This window comes from Pygoscelis adeliae, unplaced genomic scaffold (assembly GCF_000699105.1).
Source record: "Pygoscelis adeliae isolate BGI_AS28 unplaced genomic scaffold, ASM69910v1 Scaffold399, whole genome shotgun sequence".
In the NCBI taxonomy this organism is placed as follows: domain Eukaryota; kingdom Metazoa; phylum Chordata; class Aves; order Sphenisciformes; family Spheniscidae; genus Pygoscelis; species Pygoscelis adeliae.
In genome coordinates, this window is record NW_008825609.1 from 602,960 (window position 1) to 612,018 (window position 9,059).

General features: G+C 43.9%; 1 protein-coding gene across 1 annotated transcript in view; it reads right to left on the reverse strand.

Annotated features, from left to right (window-relative positions):
- Nucleotides 1-7,752, reverse strand: part of RBFOX2 (RNA binding protein, fox-1 homolog (C. elegans) 2) — a 139,972-nt gene extending 132,220 nt beyond the window's left edge. Inside the window, exon 1 of the mRNA XM_009332603.1 lies at nt 7,703-7,752. The gene's annotated coding sequence lies outside the window, so the exon portion shown is untranslated. The remainder of the gene's footprint in view (nt 1-7,702) is intronic.
- Nucleotides 7,753-9,059: the final 1,307 nt, after the last annotated feature.

Here is a 9,059-nt window from a genome sequence, read left to right on the forward strand (position 1 = left end):
CAGAGCGGCCCCGGCCCCGCCGGGCGGGCAGCTCCGGCCCCTGCCCCAGCAGGGCTCCCCCACGCAGCCACACTTACCCGCTGCACCCCCCTCCTCCTCCCCGGGCTCTCCCGGGTGCACCAGGGCAGGACACGAAGGCCAAAACCGAGCAGCTGAGCCCCCTGCAACGCTGCAGCAGCGCGCGTTTCAAAAGCCCGTCGCGCCCATCAGCAACACGCACGTGCATTTACAGGTATCTAGACATAACTTTTGCAAAGGTATTATAATCCTTCAGAAAAAAAAAAAAAGAAAAATACTAAATGCACACAAACTATTTACATTTTCTTCTGGTTTTTTGGTTGGTTTGGTTTTGCTGGTTTTTTTCCAGTTAAGAGAAAAATCCTCACCCATGCAATGACAGTGCGGCTATGCAAGCGGAAGACCCCAAGCCTCCCTCACCTGAGAGCTTTAAAACCACTTTGGTTTCAAGTTACCTGTGCGCAGAACTCTCTTCCCCTCCCATAAAACATACCTAAAGCAGGGGGACTAATTGCCACAGGATGTTGTGGATGCCAAAGATTTTAGATGGGCTCAAAAACCATTTAGACAAATTCAGTAAAGAAAAATCTATCACAGATTACTTTAAAAAAAAGTTTAAAAATCTATGGCCAGGAAATCCCAAAGCCACGGGATTGCTTCAAGAGTACAGAGGGGAAGTATCACCGAATCTTGGCACTGCTCCCTCTGCTTTAAGTACTTGCTATTAGACACTGTCAAAGCCAGAACACTGGAAGGCAGAGACCTTCTGCCTGACCCAGAATAGCTGCTTTCGTGTCCTCAGTAGGATATAATATCCATCAACAGGCTGTTTTCTCTACACCATTTCGTTTTGGTCCTCCAACCGATCATTTTACAGACTACTTCTAACACACATGCCACACTCTCTAGCACTCCTGTAACTTCAGAAGGGAAAGTCTAAACAAGATGCTGTCCCTCTTGCCAAAATAACTGAGGAGCTTGGGAGTCTCCAAGACTCTTGCAGACATCGGGTAACACTTCAACGGTCAAAAAGTACATTGTGGGAGAAAAAGTGGTCTCCTGGTCCTCTCCCAAGAAGGATGACTCACATCTCCTCTCTTTAACCCCAAGCAGAGATGAGAAATTGCTCGAATCAGAGGACTCAAACATGAAAGGAATTTGTATTACATCATCCAGCCCATTTCCTGCCAACGCCTTACAACCCCAGAGCTTTGGCCGGACTATTCATCAGCAAGGTAATCGTTACTTCCCTTGAGAAGCTCTTTATAGGACTGAAGGAGCTTATTGTCAGGAAGTCTTCCCACATATCTGAATTAGATGCACTCCTCCTTAACTTCTTCTCATACAACTCTTCTCCACACGGTTATTTTTTCCTCTCTTACTGAGTAACAGCGAGGCACACATGGGTATGGAGCTCGCCAGAGGTGTTTATGAAAGGGATTCACGGTTCTGTAAGGAAAGGATTCCCTGCCTAGTATTCAGAGAGGCTAGAAAGGCAGCAGACATGAGGCAAAAGGGAAATAAATATACGGCCAGAGTGATCTGTTTGCAGGACTTGTGTCAACTGCAAGACACCGTGCTTCCTGTATTATTTAAGGGTTTGATGGTAAGAAATCAGCTAAACAGAAAGGAAACGGGAGATTTGGGGGAATGTGGCCAATATAAGCACAGCAACTTGGTTCAGAGTGAAATTTCAGAAAGCAGGTTTGTACCAAGCTCAGTTATTTAGTGGTGTCTGCGTTACATTTTTTTCTAATCCCAATTCCTGAATGTTTCCTGCAGTCTCTTAAGGATGTAGTTGGGGCTTGAGAAAATAAGGAACCACTTCTTAGCACTTCAAGTGATCAACCAACTCTCTTACCAAGACAGTTCTGGATTTGAGGGAGAAGTATTACTAGATTAGTCTCTGGAATCTCCTCTTTCCACTTCCAACTCATCCATGATTGTGGACATGCTTGAACTTCAGTCTGTAACCAACTCCTCCTTCAATTTTTGGCTAAATACTCTGCTCTCTTCTTTCCTTCCCAAATGCCATGATTTACATTGCTTTTAACCTAACTCTCTCCACTCTATCAACACTGTTTTACTCTCTGACTGTGCTGAGAGTTATAAAAAGTTGGAAGCACTCCAGTAAAGGGTGTCTCAGGAACTCGTCCCCTCCTGCAGCATTAAATGCCTTTCCATAGCACACCTTAACTGTCCCACACCCCTTACAGCTTAGGTGCTAAATGGTAACCCCCCCAGCAGTTATCCCACTACACACCCTTGAACCCCTCTGCGTGCAACTGCCTCACAGATGCTTCCCATCTCCTGAATAGGTTGGACATTTTTGGCCAGACCGCATTCTCTAAAGCAAAGCTCGTTATTTTCGATGGGATGTTGCAGTTAGGTCAGTAACAGAACATCCCTTCAGTCCTGTCTAGTACAGAGCGGAAATACTTCACTGCTTGCCCGAAGAGAGGCTGTGGAAGCCAGGAAGCAGTACATTTGGCAGCCTTAACCCTAACTCACCTCATTTTAAACATAAGGAAGATGTTTAGAACAGTTTCCCCTCATTAGCTTGGTCCTATCCCAAATTTTGGGTTGTTTGCTTTCAAGCAAAGAGGCATTCCTCAGAAGCACCAGGAACACCAAGCCTGGTCTTCTCCATTTTATACAGAGGACCTCAGGTGCTTCCTGATCTTTGTCCTGGCTATTCACTCAAGGAGTGAGGTGTTAAAACTTTATTTAAGGCCCTTCTAGAACCTCCCTCTGTCCTTCAGGTTAAGCATTTGTATTAAATACACTCTACTCAAATCAAAAGTGTAAGCAACAAGCAAACCAAAAACCCACAACCAGCCGTCCTTTCTAGCTCCTGAATAACTTAACACTTCTACTGCCACAACCTCACCGGTTACCAAGCCAGTTAGTATACACACTAGAGAGTGTATTTTCATGGTCAGTTACAAGCAGGAAAACAAATTAAAAACCAAAATGCTTTTCAGGAACACTACTTACAGATTTAAACTCTTGAGACAGGGAGCCTTTGTTCTGAGACCAACAAAGTAGGGCACTGGAGAAACTGTGGTTGGTGCTATCATGGTACAAATAAAAACAAACAAGTGGCCAAACCATTTTCCTCCAGAAGGTCACTTTCGATTTGTTTTATGACAAGAGCATCTCAGTCTGTTAATACCAAACAAAGATATTTTTGTGGATATACTAATCCATACTGAACCACTCAGCTGCTAATCAAGTTGTGGCAATATCCCCAAATTCACGCTTCATCCACGTGACAGAGAAGAGGAAGATAGGTGAAGGAGCCTCAGACCACACAGATGAGAGGACAGAGGTTTCCCCCTCTGAAGTCTCTGCAGAGGTCCCCGCTGCTCGCTGCAGAGGGACCACCAACAGGACCAGCCACCAACTGGAACGGCAGTGCCTCTGTGCAGCCAGCTCCAACAGGAAGCCCAGTGACCTGCTGTCCTGCCTCCCCATGGGAGCTCACGCCCACCCTTCACATCTCAGGATGAAGGGCTTCCTTGCCGAACTCCCCACATCAAGAGGGACTGGGCAAAGGAAACAAACAGGGGAAAAAAAGCAATAGGGGAGGCTTCCTGTTCTCACAGACTGCCACCACTGTCATTCACCCAGAGCAGCTTGCAGCCCCAGGGAGAGGAGTGCACACAGCCGCCTGCTGCCTATGATGCCCCAACAGATATTCCAAAGCAGCAAGTGAGTAAAGACCCAGGGGAACAGGCTGACAATTGGAGAGGATTTAACAGCATTTCACCTTAAGCTTGAACTCCATCCAAGGGGATAGTGATAAAGCTGTTCCTAGCAGTTGCCATGGGCACCCACGCTACCTTGGGCTGCAGTCTCATCTACATACATGAGAACAACAGGTCAGGCCTGGTGAGTGCTCAGATGGAAAACCAGCCACCAAAATTAAGCTGTTGACGGAAGTGCCACTTGTGATACGTAACAACGTTTCCATCACATTAGTACCGAGCCAATGGCACAGTTTGATTTAAGAGTTGTACTCACGGAAGTACAAGCTTTTAAAAGAGGCTTCAAACCAACATCCTAACCCGTTGTGATAGCTGAGGATCACTTTCCATAACAGAAGAGGTGTAATAGCTCTAACATCCTGACCCAGTTCTGGTGTGTGCAATTGCCTCCCGCTTCCACAAACTCTCTCCTCCTCTCTTCCCTTCAGTGGCAGCTAAAAAAGGTGTTCTTGCTCATTTTGCTTCCTGTTGGGGAACAAAATTATTCTGTGCAGCTTCCAAATTCTGCCACAGAAGTGCCAGTATTCAGCAGTCAAACAAATTTCAGATATCATGTCTAATACATTTCGACATGAAAAGCACTAGAGCAATATGACATAGGCCTTGGCTATATATAAAACAAGGTGGCACAGTTAGCATGAAATAGCTTTCTGGAAGCAGAGTATTTATTCTTGATGAGTTTGTCTATATGTAAAAGTTACATCAGTATAGCTGTACCAGTCATTTTCCATGTTGAGACCAACTCATAGTACCTCAGAGCTGTTTGTCACAGCTTGGGAAATGAAGCAAGGAAGTCTCGGTTCACTGCATTTTAGGCAGGCACTCATGTTACAAAAAGAGAAACACCATTTTGTTGGCAGGCCCAACAGAGGGATAAAGAACTGAATAGTCCCCAGAGAATAAGCTCTCCTCACCAAAAGACTTGGTTCTCATCTCTGTTAACAATGTTACACTAACACTTCCCATATTTTCCCTTTACTGAGGGCTTCGTTCCTGTCATCAGCATAGCTCTGGGGAAAAGGAGGGGCATCCTGCCATTCCTGTATGTGCATTAGACGTCCATGGAACAAACCTTGAATTCTTGAGAACAGCCCCAGAGAGCTCTCCAGCTCCTTACATGGCTGTAACGTAGTGCCAGTAGTGCAACGCTTCAGCAACAGAAAGCCTTCTCTTTTTAGGCAAACTTACACTGTAATGATTTAGCGCACGTGCTCCCCGGGCCCTATCACCACAAAAAGTCCAGTAAGCCAATGCTCTGGCAAGGCAGGTGAGGAACAGGGGGGCTGCGCAACAACCCAAAGCTCTGAGTTAACCTTAAAGCAATCACACAACACCAGAATTAAGAGGAACACAGCCTCAACATGAACCTGTGAACATTTGCCTCAGTGCTGCTGCCTACGCGTGATGATGACAGAATGCTTAAATATTTGGGAAAGGATACAAAATAAACTTTGTACTGTAGACCTAAGCATTCCCAAATGGCCAAAGTGAGGACTCAAACCAATCACATATTTCGACTGGCAGGAAGAAAAACTACAATAATCTGGAACATCTGGGTATGATTTAACCACTAGAGGGTGTAAAAACAGCATAGTGAAAGGTTTGCAGCCAGCAATTAATGACATTTAGAGCCTGAAGAAGCGAAAAGGACATTTCACAAACAAGTGAAGGAGTAGGATGCTACGTAAGGTGAAAGAAAAGGCAAGTTATATCCACAGAGTTTCTAGCAGGACTACTGTGGTCACACAACGAGATGCCCTGAAAATAAGGTCTGCTTTGCTACTTCTGCTAAGGAATACATTGTGGTAAAAAGCACAGTACAAGTATTTACAATAAAGAACTGCAATGGGAAAGAGCAAGATACAGAGACTTACACTCACCAGCTCAAATCCAGCTCCTAATCAGAGGAAATCTGACACAATTGCTCCTGAATCTCATAATTACTTTGCTACAGGGTCAGGATTGCTACACATATTCCCACACCACGTCCTTCCTCCTTCCCTAGTGCAGAAAGGCAAGTGATGGATCAGCCATTGCTGTCTCTCCCACACCAGCCTCAGTCTGTGGCAACAGAGGACTTCTTTCTCTGCTGCTATCATGTTAGAAGCTCCCAATCAGATTAGCTAAAAGCCTTGAAACCTCGTTAGTGAAAACCAGACCTGAATTTAAGCTGCTTCATGGCCAAAAGAATGACAGAAGGACAAACACTTACCACAGTTCAAGATGCTACCAAGAGCAGAAAAAAACCCAACCTCAGCTAAAAAGATTTTCACAAGTATTTGCTAAAATTAAAACATCTGAGTTAAACTGAAGCTGTTTGTCCACTACGAAGTTTCCATAAACGTATTTGCCCTCTGAAATACTTACGCACACTAGCTAATATACATTACTTCCTGTGCTCATCCACAGAGAGCCCTCCAGGGCTGCCCAGGCTGTAATTCTCATTTCACGCCCTGGCTGCTGTACAGCTTCCCAATGCCCATCGCCGCTGATCTGCTGACCTGCCAGCAATAGCATTTCTGGACTTTCAAATCAGAAGAGTTATTAAGGGCTGCGAAAGAGGAAATCTGTGAAGCAGGACATATTGGTAGCCACCACAATGAAACACCAAGATGACCCGAAAACACCCCTAAATGGGTACAGTGAACTGCAAAATAGGGTGCAGAGGGTGCCACCAGAATGGAAAAGCCAAAAGCAGGTATGAACCGCTTTAAGGATCTGGAACTGGCTCTGCCTCTCAACTTAGCATACCTTACTTAGCCTGGGTAGAGTAGGAACACAACTCCCACAGCATCCCAGCGCGTAATATTTATTTGTGCTGGTTAACAGTTTAATATATCCCAGTAGACATTCTGAATAATTTCCTCCTATATGGAAATTCATACACACATTACAACCACCAAAGAATTGAGCTTTTCAATTGCCGAGGCAAGTGCACTATGCTGCACTTTCTTCATAAAAACATCTCCTGTTAAGCTGTTGCTGCATATAACCAGGCCTCATCAAGATATGATGAAAATCACTTTCTTTATATAGCAGTACCTGAGAGTATTAAAGAATTTGATTTTGGTTTTGTTATTTGCTCATTACTGAAATGTGCTGCATTATTGATTTTCCGTGCATGTTAATTTACTGTTACATTGGTTCATACTCTGCTTTGCAGTAGCACTGCAGAACACCGAAAAAAACTTCATTCTAAAAGGGGAGATTTAATGTGTGACGGTTGTATCTTACAACCCATTAAATTTCATTTGTTCCAAAGCATCTCCTCCTTCCGTTGCGCAAATTCATCAACTGGGATTTCTCTGTCTTCTGATAGGAGGCAAGAGAATGCTTACAGATGCAATGCACTGAACAGTATAATTTTTACTGCTGTAGAAGGAGAACTTTCTGAATAGCAGCAAGGGGCAGGGGCCCTGCAGGACTTGAAAGGAAGGTAAGACAAGTTCACAGATACTAGAAGCAATCCAATGGGACATGTCATTCCCTACTCTACCAGCAAAGCAGACTCTCGCAAAAACTCAGTGTTGTTTTGCTCCCCAGATGCTAGAATTATAGCAATAAGTATAAAACCGGGCCAAGCATGCTCTGGCACTGAACATCTACATTAATTAACACTGAGGAGATATAGTGGTAGCTTAGGACAAGGATTTTAAGTTACAACGGTTTTAAGAATAAAGAATTTCCTGAGCCGCTGGTTATGTGGATCATGTTTAACCCCTTGCCAGGCACGTTGCCACATACTGTTGCAGGCCATAAAAACATTCAATTTACCACATATATCTCCACAAGCATTCCACAACAGAACAAAACAATTTCCACTCCATAACAAGACAGCCAGGAAGCTGTTGGACAAAACATCCATAAGTGTACAGAGACGCACGCACACACATTTACTGCAGTCAGACTCTTACTTGATTGTCTCTTGCTGGGTATCCATGATAACCTGAAGTCAGAGGCTCGTTCTGCAAGACAAGAAAACAAAGAGTGAATGTAGTGGTTACAAGGAAGAGAAACCAAGGAATTATACGTCTGTCTTAACTCAGCCAAAACCAAGAAACCAAGAACCTGCATGAAATGGGTGTCGAATGAGCTAAGATTAAAGTATTCTGCTCACTTCCTATTTTCCATGTAAGCCAATACACCTAAGATTCATTTTCAACTGCATATGCCAAATTGTGCAGAAGGAAAAGAAAAAAAGAAATCAAAGCCATAAAATAAGCATAAAATAATTCTACCTTACCCTCTAATTTCAGTTGTGTATAATTTTTGTAATTTCCCAAAGAATTTTTATATGCAAACTTCATTTACCATCATGAAAACTGAACAAAACAGAATATAAAATTACATTAAGCTTCTTCCCACCCTGCCCAGTCTTGAAGAAATGTTTCCCTAAACATTAGCCATAAAAGTGTCAATTTTTTCCTTTTCAAAACTATACTAATAGTTTAACATGAACTTAAAACACAGTCAGTGTAACTTCAAACACATCAATAAGCCTGAGCAATACCTCACACAGTCCCAACAGGAAATCAATCCTCTAGACTTTCTTCCTTCACCCCAGAAGGGACTTTGAGCCTACATGTTTTGTGTTATTGGCAGCCCCATCACCCTGCTCCGCGGGAATCTATGAACCTCCAACACTTCTGGAATTTCTTTATGAAATTCCCAGACTTGTCTCTATTTTAGCAGTGCAGCGGGGATTAAGATAACATACTTCACGATATTTCCTAAATATTTATTTCTGTTTCTTAATTTATTTTCTGTTACTCTCCCTCCAACACCTCCTATTTGAAATGAGGAGAGGGCACTCACACACACCCCATGCGTGCATCTTTCTCTCCGGGTGGAGGATAAACTAAACTAGACAAAGCCTATATCAATTCTACCCTGGTACCCCATCGCATTCATGAGCAACTCCTGGCAGAATGCTAGGAGGAGAAAAGAAGGCAGCCGCCCCCCACAATCAGTTTTTAAGTCTGTTCCTATCTCTTGTTATGACTTGTGAGGAGGAACTCCTAAGCCAGCCCTGCACTTTCTCCAGAAGCTCTTAGGTAAGAGGAGGGAGAGAGAGGCCCAAGGGGAAGACCCTGACAAAACACAGCAAAACAATCCCAGATTGTCAAAAGCAAAGATATTCTGGACATGAAGCTGACCAAGATGTATGACTGCTGTCAGGAAGAGTTTTTGTTGAGATGTTTTGGGTTTTGTGCTGGGATATTTGGGTTAAACAGGCCAGCTCCTACCAGAGAGAGGTCTTCTGCCCTACAC